The following is a 19,488-nucleotide window of genomic DNA, read 5'->3' as shown; positions in this document are numbered from 1 at the left end:
TCTTACACAGCTGCAACATGGAACAGTGCCATCCAGTTATGTACCAACCAGTCAGCGGAAAGACCGTGTGTGATTACAAGCCGTCCACAGGCACAAAATCTGGCGCTGTGAGGCAGCGGGCTCTACTTTGTGTCTCTTAAGCCTAAAGTCTAAAGACAGCACCTGAGGTCAGGATCGAACCAGGGGTCTCTGGCGCTGCGAGACAGTGGCCCTACCAGCTGCGCCACCGTGCCAACCTGGCCATCTAACCAGGGTATTTTTACAAAAAGCTGGAGTAACTCAGCTGGAGGTCAGGCAGCGTCTCTGGAGAAAAGGAATGGGTGACGTTTCGGGTCGAGACCCTTCTTCAGACTGATGTCAGGGGAGGGGGCGGTGCAGGAGTAGGCCATTCGGCCCTTCGAGCCAGCACCGCCATTCAATGTGATCATGGCTGATCATTCTCAATCAGTTCCCTTGTTCCTGCCTTCTCCCCATACCCCCTGACTCCACTATCCTTAAGAGCTCTATCTAGCTCTCTCTTGAATGCATTCAGAGAATTGGCCTCCACTGCCTTCTGAGGCAGAGAATTCCACAAATTCACAACTCTCTGACTGAAAAAGTTTTTCCTCATCTCAGTTCTAAATGGCCTACCCCTTATTCTTAAACCGTGGCTCCTTGTTCTGGACTCCCCCAACATTGGGAACATGTTTCCTGCCTCTAACGTGTCCAACCCCTTAATAATCTTATACGTTTCGATAAGATCCCCTCTCATCCTTCTAAATTCCAGTGTATACTGAGTACACTTTGAAGAAGTTCTCCTCCTCTCTTCGACGGGAGTTTTGCAACACCTTCTCTCGCTGCTCCCCCCCTCTCTGATTTGTTCCGGACCTTTCCACGCCTCTAGCTTCTCTCTCCCCTGACTCTCAGGGAGTGGATGAGAAACTGGGATAACCTAGAGCTTGACAGCGTGCTGATAGAATCAACTTAAGTTGTCTTAACTTGCAAGTCAGGAGATTGGGAATGGGAGATGATTAATATAAACAACCCCTGATCTGAAACTAATTTGTCTCGGACTTCATCCTGGACAGCTTGGCAGCTCCAAATGTGTTCTTTCGTTGAGTCAGCAACTTGAACTGTGCCTCTGAAAAGCCTTCCACTGAAATTCAAGGCGATTCCATCCAAGATGTGCATGATATTAATCCCAGTCTCTCAGGCTCGAGGTGTGGGGACTCTGAGCTGGGACCTCTGCTGCTGCTGGTGATGTATCTATCAATGACTGGGGCAGACAGGTAGATGGGGTGATTAGTACGTTTGCAGATGACAACACACCAGAACTGCTGGAGTCGTGGACTGTGAGGAAGGCTGTCTGAGCGGAGAGGGGGGAGGATAGAGAACAGCTGCAGGAACAGGCTGAGAAATGCCAGCTGAACTTTCATCCGAGCCAGTGCAAGTGATTGCATTTAGGGGAGGTCGAATGTGAGGGGAACATATTCAAATAATGACATGACTCATGAGGGAGGGGGGGGGGGGGGGGACACCCCATTAAAACGTACAAAAGGCATGGATAGAGTGGATGTGGAGAGGATGTTTCCACGAGTGAGAGAGTTTAGGACTAGAGGCCACAGCCTCAGAATTAAAGGACCTTCTTTTAGGAAGGAGATGAGAAATTTCTTTAGTCAGAGGGTGGTGAATCTGTGGAATTCTTTGCCACAGAAGGCTGTGGAGGCCACAAGTCAGTGGGTGTTTTTCAGGCAGAGGTGGATAGAGTCTTGATTAGTACGAGTGTCAGGGGTTATGGGGAGAAGGCAGGAGAATGGGGTTTGGGAGGGAGAGATAGGCACGGAGGCACGGTGGCGCAGCGGTAGAGTTGCTGCCTTACAGCGAATGCAGCGCCGGAGACTCAGGTTCGATCCCGACTACGGGCGCGGTCTGTACGGAGTTTGTACGTTCTCCCCGTGACCTGCGTGGGTTTTCTCCGAGATCTTCGGTTTCCTCCCACACTCCAAAGACGTACAGGTACGTAGGTTCATTGGATGGGCAAATGTACAAATTGTCCGTAGTGGGTATAGGATAGTGTTAGTGTGTGGGGATCGCTGGGCGGCGCGGACCCGGTGGGCCGAAGGGCCTGTTTCTGCGCTGTATCTCTAAATCTAAATCTAGATCAGCCATGATTGAATGGCGGAGTAGACTTGATGGGCCGAATGGCCTAATTCTACTCCTATCACTTATGACCTTATGACTATTCTAGATCACAAAACACCAATTTCTGATCAGAGTAAATAATAACATCACTATTTGCAGCCACGTTTTAATGTACTTTAAGTTTCTACAGAGTATATTTTTCCCTTGCATGTGGCAGAGTAGCATAGCGGTGGTATAGCTGCTACTTTACAGCGTCAGCCACGTTCTCCCTGAGACCTGCATGGGCTTTCTTCGGGTGCTCTGGTTTCCTCCCACACTCCAAAGACGTGCAGGTTTGTAGGTTGTGTAAGAAAATAACTGCAGATGCTGGTACAAATCGAAGGTATAAATTCACAAAATGCTGGAGTAACTCAGCAGGTCAGGCAGCATCTCTGGAGAGAAGGAACGGGCGACGTTTCGGGTCGAGACCCTTCCTCAGACTGATGTCAGGGGGGCGGGACAAAGGAAGGATATCGATGGAGACAGGAAGATAGAGGGAGAACTGGGAAGGGGGAGGGGAAGAGAGGGACAGAGGAACTATCTAAAGTTGGAGAAGTCGATGTTCATACCACTGGGCTGCAAGCTGCCCAGGCGAAATATGAGGTGCTGTTCCTCCAATTTCTGGTGGGCAATTGCAAATTGTCCCTAGTGGGTGTAGGATAGTGCTAGTGTACGGGGAGATCGCTGGCGGTCACGGACTCGGTGGGCTGAAGGGCCTGTTTTTGCGCTGAATCTCTAAAGTCTAAATAAGAACGACTCATCCCTGAAAATTGAGGCCCAAGAGTTATTATGACCCGAACCGTTTTTGAACAACAATACTCCTACCACCAATCAGCAGGGTCCATGATTTTGGATGTTAAATATTGTTAAGTATTGATCATTCTGTTGCCAGAATGTAGGCCTGCTTATTCTCCAAGTGGAGCGAAAGACCAACCAAACGACAAGGGCATTACCAGAGCAACAGGGAAAGGCTGCAAAGTCCAGATTTTGCACTTGTGTCGGAAGGAACCGCAGATGCTGGTTTACACTGAAGATAGACACAATTCTTCAGAATCCTAACACATGGCATCCCTGTGTGGTACCTCAGCTGCACGGAGGCAGAGAGGAAAGCTCTTCAGCGGGTAGTCCATAGAGCTCAGAGGACCATCGGAACACAGCTACCAGCCTTGGAGGGCATCTACAACACACGATGCCTCAGAAAAGCCACCAGCATCCACAAAGACTCTTCACACCCCTGCAACAGTCTGTTCGAACTCCTTCCATCGGGCAGACGATACAAGGCCTTCGACGCCCGCACCTCCAGACTCAGGAACAGCTTCATCCCCAGGGCCGTAGCTGCTATGAACCGGTCCTGCTGAGCCGGATGGTCACATCGCACAGCGATCCGGCACAGATCTACTTGCACTTTATTCTGTTTTAAAACTGTTCCAATTTGTTTCATTGGGTTGTTTAAATTAATACTGACTAGCGAATTAAATTATTGCATCGTATGGGAGGCGCATTCCCAATCTCGTTGTACCCCTGTACAATGACAATAAAGATATATTGTATTGTATTGTGTGGGTCGGGACCTGGGTCTTGACCCGAAACGTCACCCATTCCTTCTCTCCAGAGACGCTGCCTGTCCCGCTGAGTTACTCCAGCATTTTACAATTGTTAATAAAACAATGTAATACCCATTTGTTTCCAACTGGTAAAGCTAGATATGTAACGTAGATCCATAGAGCAATACAGCACGGAGACAGGCCCTTCGGCCCAACTCGTGCGTGCTGACCAAGTTGCCTAACCGAGCTGGTCCCATTTGTCCGCACCCAGAGCACGTCCCTCCAAATCCTTCCTGTCCATGTCCCTGTCCAAGAGTCTTTTAAACCCGTCTCTATCACGTCCTCCGGCAGCTTGCTCCACACACCCACCATCTTCTGCTCCACACTACATCTCCAAGGATGTGTAGGAAAGAACTGCAGATGCCGGTGTACACCGAAGATGGACACGAAATGCTGGAGTAACTCAGCGGGACAGGCAGCATCTCGGGAGAGAAGGAATGGGTGACGTTTCGGGCCGAGACCCTTCTTCAGACAGTCTGAAGACTGACACACACACAGACACAGGAGTCTGACGAAGGACCCCTAGAGTTACTCCAGCATCTTGTGTCTATCTCCACCAGCTCCTTCCTACACAGGGAACTGCAGGCGCTGGTTGAAACCGAAGACAGACACAAAGAGCTGGAGTAACTCACACAGCATCTCTGGAGATTTTTTCAGAAGAAGGGTCTCGACCTGAAATATCACCGATTCCTTCTCTCCAGAGATGCTGTCTGACCCGCTGAGTTACTCCAGCATTTTGTGTCGGTCAATGATTTCCTCATCATATCCTTGGCCAGAGGGAGTTTTATCTCCCTTTATGCTGGTTTTTTGTCAATTTATTGTAGACTTATGGAATTAGAAATCCGTGAAGAATATTATGATCATGCCATCCAACCTCCTTTATGACCTCCGCCAACCTCATCTATTGTATCCGCTGCTCTAGATGTCAACTTCTTTGACATCTACAGTAAGCTCTCCGTGGATTGTCACCCTGTCGTGGTGGAGAAGCTTGTGTTGGTCCTGAGATCCTGAGAGCGATGCCTTCTGGAGCTAAACTCCTGGTAGGGTCACCCATGGCGGTAAGGTCGAGGGGGAGGTCCCTGACAAAGAGCGATCCAACTAAGACCTCAACGGTGGAACAGGCGGAGGGAGGATGGCGGCTGACTTTAGTGGAGCGTCACAATGGCTGGGAAGGCGGATGGATGAAGGCTGCAGCAGAAAAGGGTCCCCGGTCGTCTTGGACTTCACGCCACTGGATCCTGACCCAGATCTGTCAAGGACCGTGTGGTGGCTGTCTGTGCACCAGTCTCCCCACGTCAAACAAAGTCACGCACAGGCGTCCCACCCTATGGAGAGGACAGTCACACTCGCTTCCAGTGACCGCCGATGGTGATGATGATTGTAGGCTTATGGAGTTAGAAATCCGTGAAGAATATTATTACCGTGTCGAATTGATTAAATCACTCATTGTAACAGGAGATTAACGATGTACAGAAACTCATCAGTGTCTTTAAGAGGAATAGTATATCCAGCTGTTGTGCATAGTTAGGGGTGAGGACGATGGAACGGATCTGTGACAAACAGGCCTCCGTGATCTCAATGATAAAATACATTTTATTGTAGAATAAGAATGATGTGTAGAAAGGAACTGCAGATGCTGGTGTACACTGAAGATAGACACAAAAAGCTGGAGTAACTCAGCGGGTCAGGCAGCATCTCTGGACGATCGTATCAAAGGATTTTCTCCTAACAGCTGATTTCCCTCTTGCCTCTTTCATTTAGTTTAGATTAGTTTAGAGACACAGCGTGGAAACAGGCCCTTCGTCCCACCGAGTCCGCGCCGCCCAGCGATCCCCGCACACTTACACGACACTACACACACTAAGACACGGCGGCACGGTGGCGCAGCGGTAGAGTTGCCGCCTTACAGCGAATGCAGCGCCGGAGACTCAGGTTTGATCCTGACTACGGGGGCCGTCTGTACGGAGTTTGTACGTTCTCCCCGTGACCTGCGTGGGTTTTCTCCGAGATCTTCGGTTTCCTCCCACACTCCAAAGACGTACAGGTTTGTAGGATAATTGGCTGGGCAAATGTAAAAATTGTCCCTAGTGTGTAGGATAGTGTTAATGTGCGGGGATCGCTGGGCGGCGTGGACCCGGTGGGCCGAAGGGCCTGTTTCCGCACTGTATCTCTAAATCTAAAAAATCTAAAAGAACAATTTTACATTTTACACCAAGCCAATTAACCTACAAACCTGCACGTCTTTAGACTGTGGGAGGAAACCGAAGAAATTGGAGAAAACCCACGCAGGTCACGGGGAGAACGTACAAACTCCGTACAGACCGCACCCGTAGTCAGGATCGAACCCAGGGCTCTGGTGCTGTAAGGCAGCAACTCTACCGCCGCGCCACTGTGCCGCCCCCTATACCAACATGCCTCCATGATCATTTTGCTCTAAACACAGCCTGATCTCACGAGTCCATGACGTGCAGTACAGGATCCTAATGGAAGAAGTATCACATCAGGAAGCACTGGCTACAAGAATATAACTCACACCATTGTAGTGGAAACCAATGGACAAGTTTACAATAAATCTTTGAATGCGTGAGAGAGAGAAACATGTGGTAAATATCTGGTAGTTTATTGTGTAGAAAGAAACTGCAGATGCTGGTTTACATCGAAGATAGACACGCAATGATGGAGTAACTCAGCGGGACTGGCAGCATCTCTGGAGAGAAGGGATGGGTGACGTTTCAGGTCAAGAAGCTGCCTGTCATGCTGAGTTACTCCAGCTTTTTGTGTCCATCTTTTAGATTTAGATTTAGAGATACAGCGCGGAAACAGGCCCTTCGGCCCACCGGGTCCGCGCCGCCCAGCGATCCCCGCACATTAACACTATCCTACACACACTAGGGACAATTTTTACATTTAATTAACCCAGCCAACTAACCTACATACCTGTACGTCTTTGGAGTGTGGGAGGAAACCGAAGATCTCGGAGAAAACCCACGCAGATCATGGGGAGAACGTACAAACTCCGTACAGATGGCGCCTGTAGTCCGGATCGAACCCGAGTGTCCGGCGCTGCATTCGCTGTAAGGCAGCAACTTTACCGCTGCGCCACCGTGCCGCCAATGTTCATACCACTGGTTGTAAGCTGCCCAAGCGAAATATGAGATGTTGTTCCTCCAATTAGCCTCACTCTGACAATGGTGGAGGCCCTGCATAGAAAGGTCAGTGTGGGAATGGGAAGGAGAATTAAAGTGTCCAGCAACCGGGAGATCAGGTAGGTTCAGGCGGGCTGAGCAAAGGTGTTCAGCGAAACGTTCGCCCAGTCTGCGTTTGGTCTCGCCGATGTACAAGAGTCCACATCTTGAACAACGGATACAGTAGATGAGATTGGAGGAGGTGCAAGTGAACCTCTGCCCAACCTGAAAGGACTGTTGGGGTCCCTGGACAGAGTCGAGGGAGGGTAGGGGTATAGGGACAGGTGTTGCATCTTCTGCAGTTGGCGGGGAAGGTGGGTGGGAAGTATATTGGGGAGGGGGTAGTTTGGGTGGGAAGGGACGAGTGGACCAGGGACAAATGGGTGACATTTCGTGTCCAGACCCTTCTTCAGACCCTTCTCGACCGGAAACGTCACCCATTCCTTCTACCCAGAGATGCTGCCTAACCCGCTGAGTTACTCCAGGTTTTTCAGTCTATCTCATGGTTTATTGATCATTCTGGAATATCACCCAATATATAACAATATATAACAATCTGAAGAAGGGTCTCGACCCGAAACGTCACCCATTCCTTCTCTCCCGAGATGCTGCCTGACCTGCTGAGTTACTCCAGCATTTTGTGAATAAATCGATATAACAATCTGGATTGATTAAACTGCAACATTACATTGCAGATTGACTCATTTAGCAAGAACAGAGTGGATTAAGTCTCATTCATCATAGCCATTCCAACAGTGCATCCACCTTGCATATCAAACAATCTACTGAATGTACTTATTAATTACGTTTTCGGAAGAAATCACACTTCAAAGAACATTTCTAAGCTGTACTGACGTATCTAAGTTCGGTTACATATTATGTCACAGATCTTTGTCAGAATTCCTGCATCAATCACGCCGGCAGTCTACACTGCTGTGAATTACTGGGTTAGAGGCACCTTGTTTACATTACATTACTACTCCATCACTCCACATCAATGGAGAAATCACCTTTCACTCGGAGAGTGTAAGAAAATAACTGCAGATGCTGGTACAAATCGAAGGTATTTATTTCACAAAATGCTGGAGTAACTCAGCAGGTCAGGCAGCATCTCGGGAGAGAAGGAATGGGTGACGTTTCGGGTCGAGACCCTTCTTCAGACTGAAGAAGGGTCTCGACCCGAAACGTCACCCATTCCTTCTCTCCCGAGATGCTGCCTGACCTGCTGAGTTACTCCAGCATTTTGTGAATAAACTTCTTCAGGCTGATGTCAGGGGGGGCGGGACAAAGGAAGGATATAGGTGGAGACAGGAAGATAGAGGGAGAACTGGGAAGGGGGAGGGGAAGAGAGGGACAGAGGAACTATCTAAAGTTGGAGAAGTCAATGGAGTAGCTCTGGCAATGAATTTGAACCTTGTTTAGTTTTATTTTAGTTCAGAGACACAGTGCAGGAAACTGGCCCTTCGGCCCACCGAGTCCGCACCGACCAGCGATCCCCGCACATTAACTCCGTCACGCTATAAGGCAGGCCCGGGTTACTGATTGTGGATGATCACAATGAATGGCGGTGCTGGCTCGAAGGGCCGAATGGCCTCCTCTCTCAACCATTTTCTCTGTTTCTTTTTTAAAAAATGTTTATTTTTTTAGTTTAATTATTTACAGTGCATACAACAACAACAGTAAACCCATCCCTCCCCTCCCTACATAAATCATGAAAACAAATAAATAAATTTTTTTTTTTAAAAACAGACCTACAATGTGACAAAAAAGACATAAACACACTCCCTGGTCCACTCGTCCCTTCCTACCCAAACCACCCCATCCCCGGGCACTTTCCCCTGCAACCGCACGAGATGCAACACCTGTCCCTTTACCTCCCCCCTCAACTCCATCCAAGGACCCAAACAGTCTTTCCAGGTGAGACAGAGGTTTACCTGCACCTCCTCCAACCTCATCTATTGCATCCGCTGCTCTAGATGTCAACTTCTTTACATCGGCTAAACCAAGCACAGGCTCGGCGATCGTTTCACTCAACACCTTCGCTCAGTCCGCATTAACCATACTGATCTCCCGGTGGCTGAGCATTTCAACTCCCCCTCCCACTCCCAGTCTGACCTTTCTGTCATGGGCCTCCTCCAGTGCCACAGTGAGGCCCAACGGAAATTGGAGGAACAGCACCTCATATTTCGTGAACATCGACTTCTCCAACTTTAGATAGTTCCTCTGTCCCTCTCTTCCCCTCCCCCTTCCCAGATCTCCCACTGCCTTCCTGTCTCCACCTATATCCTTCCTTTGTCCCGCCCCCCCTGACATCAGTCTGAAGAAGGGTCTCGACCCGAAACATCACCCATTCCTTCTCTCCCGAGATGCTGCCTGACCTGCTGAGTTACTCCAGCATTTTGTGAATAAATACCTTCGATTTGTACCAGCATCTGCAGTTATTTTCTTACAATACATGAGGCAAGGTAATTTTCACAAGTCAAATATTTCAGTATTTTCACTGCTGGATTCACTGAAGGTACAAAAGCTTGTGGCATTGAGGGGATAGTTTTACTTGTCCTTAATATGCTGCAGCACTGGGTTCCATATGTTGAAGAACTTCTGAGAGTTGCCAGACAATTCATATCTCAGCCTCTCTACATGTAAGATGCCTATTAATTCTCTTAACCAAGTCTCAAACTGAGGAGCAGAGTCTGATTTCCATAGTTTCAAAATACATCTGTGGCAATTACCATACCATAAAACAAGATTGTGCGGGCATTATGATCTAGCTTCTCGAGCGTTGTGGAATACCCGAATAAGGCAGTTTCAGGGTCTGGAGTTAAAGTGACGTTTAAAACAGTAGAGTACCATTGAAATAAAAGACACCAAAAGTTGTGAAGTTATGGACAAGTCCAAAAGTGGTGAGCGAGTGTACCCTCAGCGGTCTTGCATCTATTACACAAAGGTGAGAGATCAGGAAAGATTTTATGCAGCTTAAGTGTAATCTGTGTATAACCTTGAATTGAATCAGTTGTAGCCTAGAATCAATAGAACAGGATTTTATACTTTTCAGTACTACCTTCCAGACATCGTCATCAATTTCAATGTTAAGGTGAAATAAATACAGAATGTCCCTATTTTTATCCCCAAATCCTCCTTTAAGTTAATCGACTCTATCATTATGCCATTTATTTGGGGATATAAAGCACACAGGATCTCAAAAGCCTATCTGCAAAAAATGAGGGAACATGGGGGACAGGGGTTACCATGCTTTTTATATTACAATTGGGTCTTGGGGTTTTTAGATATTTTAATGCCCAGATATTTTATACTGCCCGGATTTGTTTTAAACTGCATGTTGGCTGAGAATACAGGGTCTAATTCTGCTGTTAACGATATAGGTTCACTCTCTGTGCCAGTTTATAGTGTAACCTGAGACGTCGCCAAAGGAATTAATAAGCTGGAATAGGTAAGGGACAGAATGTTCAGGGTCAGATACAAAGATGGCAATATCATCCGCATAAAGCGAAATCTTATGTTCCACCCCACCCAGTATTATCGGTTTTATAAGCGCATGCCCTCTTATGCTGATTGCCAGGGGCCCATTGGCTAACGCAAAGAGGAGCGGTGTTTTCTCTGCTTCTATCCAACACACACGACTGACAATTTACATTTACCAAGCCAATGAACCTACAAGCCTCTACGTCTTTAGCTAAATCTAACTCTCTTTTGAAGCCAAGTCACTGGATGGATTTAAGAGAGAGTTAGATAGAGCTCTAGGGGCTAGCGGAATCAAGGGATATGGGGAGAAGGCACAGCGCGGAAACAGGCCCTTCGGCCCACCGGGTCCGCGCCGACCAGCGATCCCCGCACATTAACACCATCCTACACACACAAGGGACAATATTTACATTTACCGAGCCAATTAACGTACAAACCTGCACGTCTTTGGGGTGTGGGAGGAAACCGAAGATCTCGGAGAAAACCCACACAGGTCACGGGGAGAACGTACAAACTCCGCACAGACGGCACCCGTAGTCGGGATGGAACCCGGGTCTCCGGCGCTGCATTCGCTGTAAGGCAGCAACTCTACCACTGCGCCACCGTGACCGACCATAGGCGTGGGTCTCTGACGATGCTGGCTAAATCGAACAGAACCGAACGAAAGATGCAATTATCACAACAAATCACAACCTCATTAATAAACGTGTAAAAGAGAATGCGTACAACATTTCAGTGTGAATGTTATAAAAACATTCTCGTTTCAAACAGGTCAATAAATTGTTTGAAAAGAAATTGTGATTGAATCAGTAGTCATCCTGATTTTTAAACAACTCCTTTGTAAAAGCCAATATTTTAATGGGATCTGATTAATGACCGAAATGAGAATGAGTAAGATGGAGGTCAGATCGAATAGTGCGATAACTACTTGGGTAAAGGATATTACAGCAGTTATAGGTCTCGTTGCCAACTGTCCTGTATTAGCCGGGACATCCCGTATTTTGGGCTAAATTGGTTTGTCCCGTATTAGTAGGGTTGCCAACTTCCTCACTCCCAAAGAAGGGACAAAGGGTGACGTCACCGCCCAGCGTCCACCATTGGTGGAGCGGGAGCACGTGGCCGCTGGCTGGGTGAGGTCACGTGGGGCGCGGGCCGGTGATGTCACCTTTTGTCCCGTATTTGGGAGTGAGGAAGTTGGCACCCCTAGTTATAGAGTCAGAGAGCCAGACAGTAAGGACAGTAAGGAAACAGGGCCTTCAGCCCAACCACTAAACTAAACTAAATCTGAAGAAGGGTCTCGACCCGAAATGGGCAAGCTAGATGCAGGAAAAATTGTTTCCAATGTTGGGGGAGTCCAGAACCAGGGGCCACAGTCTAAAAATAAAGGGGAGGCCATTCAAAACTGAGGTGAGAAGAAACTTTTTCACCCAGAGAGTTGTGAATTTGTGGAATTCTCTGCCACAGAGGGCAGTGGAGACCAATTCACTGGATTAATTTAAAAGAGAGTTAGATAGAGCTCTAGGGGCTAGCGGAATCAAAGGATATGGGGAGAAGGCAGGCACGGGTTACTGATTGTGGATGATCAGCCATGATCACAATGAATGGCGGTGCTGGCTCGAAGGGCCAAATGGCCTTCTGCGGCACCTTTTTTCTATGTTTCTATGCCGCCTGTCCCGCTGCGATACTCCACTATTTTGTGTCTTCTCTCTAAATCTTTCCTTTCCATGAACCTGTCCAAGTGGCTTTTAAATGTTGTTATAGTGCCTGCCTCAACTACCTCCTCTGGCAGATTGTTCCTTACATCCACCACTCTCTGTGTGAAAATGTTTGCCCCTCAGGTTCATTTTAAATCTTCTCCTCTCACCTTCAATGTCCTCTGGATCGTGATTCAGCCTGTTCCAGGTGTGGACTCCTGTATATCGGCGAGACCAAGCGCAGGCTCGGCGACCGTTTCGCTGAACACCTCCGCTCAGTCCGCCTAAACCTACCTGATCTCCCGGTGGCTCAGCACCTTAACTCCCCCTCCCATTCCCTTTCTGTCCTGGGTCTCCTCCATTGTCAGAGTGAGGCCCAGCGCAAATTGGAGGAACAGCACCTCATATTTCGCTTGGGCAGCTTGCACCCCAGCGGTATGAACACTGACTTCTCTAACTTCAAGTAACCCCTGCTTCCCCTCTCTCTCCATCCTCTCTCCATCCCTTCCCCTTCCCAGTTCTCCCACCTGTCTGACTGTGTTTGTTTACATTTTATCTCTGTTTGCTTTGTTGTCACCTTCTCCCAGCTAACAATGATCTTTTCTACATGTTCCTTGATCTCCATCCCCTTTGTCCTGTTTCCACATCTTTCACTTCCTTATCTCTGTATCTCCCTCTCCTCTCCCCTGACTCAGTCCGAAGAAGGGTCTCAACCCGAAACGTCACCCATTCCTTCTCTCCAGTGCTGCCTGTCCCGCTGTCCCATTTTGTGCATATCTGAAAGCCCCTTCTCCCTTTGGACTGCACGGTTATTGACACAGTAACTTGTAGGTGCTGATCAGGGATGAAAGTCTTCCATTATTTTGTATTGGGTGCAATTAGGATGGTTGAGTTGCCTGATAACAGCTGGGATGATAGCTATGCCCTCTAGTGCTGGACTCTTCCACGTTGGGCAAAAAGGTTCTGACTGTCTTCCTTATTTATGCCTCATAGTTTTATACACTTGTATTAAATCCCCCCTTCAATTTCCGACATTCCAGAGAAATCTTCCCTCTTACCACTCTTGTACCAAAGCATTTTCTCATTTCCCTGCTATCTCTCTGCATAGTCTGGTGTCAAATGTTGTGCTAAAGATTCTGCGATATGCCTTTGCCACGTTTGCTTGATCAAAGGGATCTGTAAATTCATACTATTGTCAATGTCTAATCCCACTACAATTGGAGAGCCATGCTGAACTACTATCTACCGTACTGGTGATCCTCGGACTAAGGATGAGAGGGGATCTAATCAAGGATGAGAGGGGATCTTATCGAAACGTATAAGATTATTAAAGGGTTGGACACATTAGAGGCAGGAAGCATGTTCCCAATGTTGGGGGAGTCCAGAACAAGGGGCCACAGTTTAAGAATAAGGGGTAGGCCATTTAGAACTGAGATGAGGAAAAACTTTTTCAGTCAGAGAGTTGTGAATCTGTGGAATTCTCTGCCTCATAAGGCAGTGGAGGTCAATTCTCTGAATGCATTCAAGAGAGAGCTAGATAGAGCTCTTAAGGATAGCGGAGTCAGGGGGTATGGGGAGAAGGCAGGAACGGGGTACTGATTGAGAATGATCAGCCATGATCACATTGAATGGTGGTGCTGGCTCGAAGGGCCGAATGGCCTACTCCTGCACCTATTGTCTATAGTCTAAACGTTATTCCTTTATCATGTATCTGTACAATGCAATTGTAATCATGTAGAGTCTTTCCGCTGACTGGTTAGCACGCAACAAAAGCTTTTCACTGTACCTCAGTGCATGTGACAATAAACTAAACTGAAACAACTGAGATCCACTCCTTTACCAAAGCTTTTTCTATTTTTGCCAAAGTTTTTGAGGTGTGCCTTTTGCCATGTACGCTTTTGATTAAAGGGATTAGTAAATTCATTCTGTGTAGGAAGGAACTGCAGATGCTGGTTTAAACATTGAAGCATACAGAATAATGAAAGGCTTGGATAGAGTGGATGTGGAGAGGATGTTTCCACTAGTGGGAGAGTCTAGGACTAGAGGTCACAGCCTCAGAATTAGACAATAGACAATAGACAATAGACAATAGGTGCAGGAGTAGGCCATTCAGCCCTTCGAGCCAGCACCGCCATTCAATGCGATCATGGCTGATCACTCTCAATCAGTACCCCGTTCCTGCCTTCTCCCCATACCCCCTCACTCCGCTATCCTTAAGAGCTCTATCCAGCTCTCTCTTGAAAGCATCCAACAAACTGGCCTCCACTGCCTTCTGAGGCAGAGAATTCCACACCTTCACCACTCTCTGACTGAAAAAGTTCTTCCTCATCTCCGTTCTAAAGGACGTTCTTTTAGGAAGGAGATGAGGAGAAGTTTCTTCAGTCAGAGGGTGGTGAATCTGTGGAATTCATTGCCACAGACGGCTGTGGAGGCCAAGCCAGTGGATATTTTTAAGGCAGAGATTGATAGATTCCCGATTAGTACAGGTGTCAGAGGTTATGGGGAGAAGGCAGGAGAATGGGGTTAGGAGGGAGAAATAGATCAGCCTTGATTGAATGGCGGATTAGACTTAATGGGCCGAATGGCCTAATTCTTCTCCTATCCCTCAAGACCTGATGACCTAAACCGGAGATAGGCACAAAATGCTGGAGTAACTCAACGGGACAGGCAGCATCTTTGGAGAGAAGGAATGGGTGACGTTTCGGATCAAGACCCTTCTTCAGACTGAAAATCGCAGGAGAAGGAAACGAGAGATGTAGACGATGATGGAGAGAGATATAGAACAAATGAAAGAAGGAAATGCAAAAAAGTAACGATGGTAAAGGGAACAGGCCGTTGTTAGCTGCTTGTAGGGTGAAAACGAGAAGCTGGCGGGAATAGTAAATTCATACTATTGTTAATGTTGTTGATTACTAGATCATCCCTGATGATCTGAATCATCGCAGGTTAATGATTCCCACATTGAATGTGTTGGGAAGGAACTGTAGATACTGGTTTAAACCGAAGACAGACGCAAAATACTGGAGTAACTCAGCGGGACAGGGAGCATCTCTGGGGAGAAGGAATGGGTGACGTTTTGGGTCGAGACCCTTCTTCAGGCTGAGAGTCAGGTGAGAGGGAGTCTAGAGATATGGAAGAGTAAGGTGTGAAAACGACAGATCAAAACAGCTGTTAAGCAAGAAATGGAGGAACAGCACCTCATATTTCGCTTGGGTACGAACATTGACCTCTCCAACCAGGTAGTCCCTGCTTTTCCTCTCTATCCCCTCCCCCTTCCCAGTTCTCCCACTAGTCTTCCTGTCTCCGACTACATTATATCTTTGTCCCGCCCCCTCCCCTGACATCAGTCTGAAGGAGAGTCTCGACCCGAAACGTCACCCATTCCTTCTCTCCACAGATGCTGCCTGACCCGCTGAGTTACTCCAGCACTCTGTGAAACGTCACCTATCCATGTTCTCCAAAGATGCTGCCTGACCCGCTGAGTTTTTTTTTTTTTTTTTCATATTTCATATTTCAGATACAGCGCGGAAACAGGCCTTTTCGGCCCACCAAGTCCGCGCCGCCCAGCGATCCCCGCACACTAACACTATCCTACACACACTAGGGACAATTTTTACATTTACCCAGTCAATTAACCTACATACCTGTACGTCTTTGGAGTGTGGGAGGAAACCGAAGATCTCGGAGAAAACCCACGCAGGTCACGGGGAGAACGTACAAACTCCTTACAGTACAGTGCCCGTAGTCAGGATCGAACCTGAGTCTCCGGCGCTGCATTCGCTGTAAAGCAGCAACTCTACCGCTGCGCTACCGTGCCACCCATACTCCAGCACTCTGTGAAACGTCACCTATCCATGTTCTCCAGAGATGCTGCCTGGCCCGCTGAGTTACTCCAGCACTCTGTGAAACGTCACCTATCCATGTTCTCCAGAGATGCTGCCTGACCCGCTGAGTTACTCCAGCACTCTGTGAAACGTCACCTATCCATGTTCTCCAGAGATGCTGCCTGACCCACGGAGTTACTCCAGCATTTTATGTCGAACTAGGAAATGTAGAATGGTTCATCGTTAGACGACACTCTTCAATCTTGACTGTCTTGTTTTGTACAAGAAGAAGAAGTCAGGGGAGAGGGAGACACGGAGATTGAGGAAGTGTAAGGTGTGAATCCGTGGCATAGGCGGATGGGGATGGAACGTGCCTGTCAGATTCAGGCAGCTCTGGGGCAGGTGATGTGAAGGGGGAGCTCAGCTTGCAACCTCTTCAAGATTACACTGCCACGTAGTCAATTGATCAGGCAGAAGTAGAGTGTGTCAGGTTGAAGCTGCTCTGAGCCACAGTGCACCGTTTAATCTTGTGTAGAGGCAGCACAGACCCACAGCCTCCTGTCGTGTGCAAGTGGATAATTGCCAAGTGTTGTTGTACCTCAGTAGCAAATACAAAGCGTTCACCTGCAATCATTCACAGGATGTTCTGTGATTTTAATCTGCAATCAACAATGCGTAATGTGGCACTTTAAAAATAAACCAGCATTTCTTTTTTTTTTTTTTTTACAGATTGCTAATTAAAATGAAAATGATTGCAGAGCAAAGCACCACGATGAGCAGTGCACATTGCAAAGGCATTCCATAAGAAATGACATTCACTTCATTCCAATTACAGTAAAATCTCATTAATTCAAACTGCACTTAGATAGGAACTTCAATTTATCAAAAGAACCGTCTCGCGACCGCGATGAATTCACTTCCTCGCCCAAGTGGTCACGGTCATTGTGATCAGCCACGATCGCAACGAGTGGCGGCGCTGGCTCGAAGGGCCAAATGGCCTCCTCCTGCACTGCACCTATTTTCTATGTTTCTATGCGCATAGGCCATTACTGGGAGTGGATCTGCGTAAAATAGTTGGTCAACCTCCAAACTATTGGTGGCTTCTTGACACGGGACTTAAGGGCGGCGCAGTGGCGCAGCGGTAGAGTTTACTGCCTTACGGCGCAAGAGACCCGGGTTCGATCCTGACTACGGGTGCCGTCTGTACGGAGTTCGTACGTTCTCCCCGTGCGGCCACTTGGATTTCTTCCGGGTGCCCCGGTTTCCTCCCACACTCCAAAGACGTGCAAGTTTGCGGGTTAATCAGCTTCAGTAAAATTGTACATTGTCCCCAGTGTGTGTGGGATAGTGCTAGTGCATGGTGGATTGCTGGTGGATTGCTGGCATGGACTCAGCTGGCTGAAGGGCCTGTTTCCATGCTGTATCTGTCTCGAAAGCAAACCTAAAGTCTGGCCTTTCGTCCGGTTTAATCCAGTAGCCAAACACTTCAACTCCCCCTCCCACCCAGTACTGACCTTTCTGTCCTGGGCCTCCTCCGCTGTCAGAGTGAGGCCCAGCGCAAATTGGAGGAACAGCACCTGATATTGGGCAGCTTACAACCCAGTGTATGATTATTGACTTCTCTAAGAAGGGTCTCGACCCAAAACGTCACCCATTCCTTCTCTCCTGAGACGCTGCCTGACCCGCTGAGTTACTCCAGCTTTTTGTGATACCTTCCCTAACATCAAGTAACCCTTGCTTTCCCTCTCTCTCCATCCCTCCCCCATCCTAGTTCTCCGTCCAGGCTGACTGCCCTCTTGATCACATTTTACATCGTAAAGGTCAGAAAGGTCAGGTTCTGCTGCAGTTGTACAGGGCATTGGTGAGACCACACCTGGAGTATTGCGTACAGTTTTGGTCTCCTAATCTGAGGAAAGACATTCTTGCCATAGAGGGAGTACAGAGAAGGTTCACCAGATTGATTCCTGGGATGGCAGGACTTTCATATGAAGAAAGACTGGATAGACTCAGCTTGTACTCGCTGGAATTTAGAAGATTGAGGGGGGATCTTATAGAAACTTACAAAATTCTTAAGGGGTTGGACAGGCTAGATGCAGGAACATTGTTCCCGATGTTGGGGAAGTCCAGAACAAGGGGTCACAGTTTAAGGATAAGGGGGAAGTCTTTTAGGACCGAGATGAGAACGTTTTTTTTCACACAGAGAGTGGTGAATCTGTGGAATTCTCTGCCACCAGAAGGTAGTTGAGGCCAGTTCATTGGCTATATTTAAAAGGGAGTTAGATATGGCTAAAGGGGTCAGGGGCTATGGAGAGAAGGCAGGTACAGGATACTGAGTTGGATGATCAGCCATGATCATATTGAATGGCGGTGCAGGCTCAAAGGGCCGAATGGCCTACTCCTGCACCTGTTTGCTATGTTTCCATGCCTCGTTGTCACCTTCCCCTAGCTAACAATGATCTATTCTACATTTTCCTTAACTTCGTCCCCTCTGATCTCTCATTTTCACACCTCACCCTTCCATATCTCTCACTCCCCCCCCCCCCCCCCCCCCCCCCTGACTCTCTGTCTGAAGGAGGGTCTCGGCCCGAAACGTCACCCATGACTTCGTTCCAGAGATGTTGCCTGACCCGCTGAGTTACTCCAGCATTTTTGTGTCTATCTTCTGCAGTTCATTCCCTACACATTAAAGGAGGGATTGTAGTGATATCTCTGCGATTCTAAAAAAAAGACAGCAGCACAAAGCTAGAAACGTAGACAATAGGTGCAGGAGTAGGCCATTCGGCCCTTTGAGCCAGCACCGCCATTCAATATGATCATGGCTGATCAACCAAAGTATGCACCCCTTTCCTGCTTTCTCCCCATATCCCTTGATTCCGTTAGCCCCAAGAGCTAAATTTAACTCTTTTTTAAAAAACATCCAGTGAATTGGCCTCCAATCCCTTCTGTGGCAGAGAATTCCACAGATTCACAACTCTCTGGCTGAGAAAGTTTATCCTCATCTCAGTCCTAAATGGCCTACCTCTTATTCTTAAACTGTGGCCCCTGGTTCTGGACTCCCCCAACATGGGGAACATGTTTCCTGCCTCTAGCGTGTCCAATCCCATAAGAATTCTATATGTTACTATATGATCCCCTCGTATCCTTCTTAATTCCAGTGAATGCAAGCCCAGCCGACCCATTCTTTCATCATATGTCAGTCCCACCAGCCCGGGAATTAACCTGGTGAACCTACGCTGCGCTCCCTCAATGGCAAGAATGTCCTTCCTCAAATTAGGATACCAAAACTGCACACAATACTCCAGGAAGGGTCTCACCAGGGCCCTGTACAACTGCAGTAGGACCTCTTTGCTTCTTTACACAACTCCTCTCTTTATGAGGAGTTTATGGGAGGCACGGTGGCGCAGCGGTAGAGTTGCTGCCTTACAGCGAATGCAGCGCCTGAGACTCAGGTTCGATCCTGACTACGGGCGCCGTCTGTACGGAGTTTGTACGTTCTCCCCGTGACCTGCGTGGGGTTTCGCCGAGATCTTCGGTTTCC

At 48.0% G+C, this 19,488-nt stretch overlaps 1 protein-coding gene across 2 annotated transcripts in view; it reads right to left on the bottom strand.

Moving 5' to 3' along the window:
• LOC144596824 (ADP-ribose glycohydrolase MACROD1-like) overlaps window positions 1–19,488 on the bottom strand; it is a 1,032,359-nt gene that overhangs the window by 143,194 nt on the left and 869,677 nt on the right. The window lies entirely within an intron of this gene.

The sequence above is a fragment of the Rhinoraja longicauda genome, chromosome 9 (genome assembly GCF_053455715.1).
Source record: "Rhinoraja longicauda isolate Sanriku21f chromosome 9, sRhiLon1.1, whole genome shotgun sequence".
In the NCBI taxonomy this organism is placed as follows: domain Eukaryota; kingdom Metazoa; phylum Chordata; class Chondrichthyes; order Rajiformes; family Arhynchobatidae; genus Rhinoraja; species Rhinoraja longicauda.
Note: the sequence above shows the minus strand (reverse complement) of the source record. Positions and strands in the feature narration are given on the sequence as shown.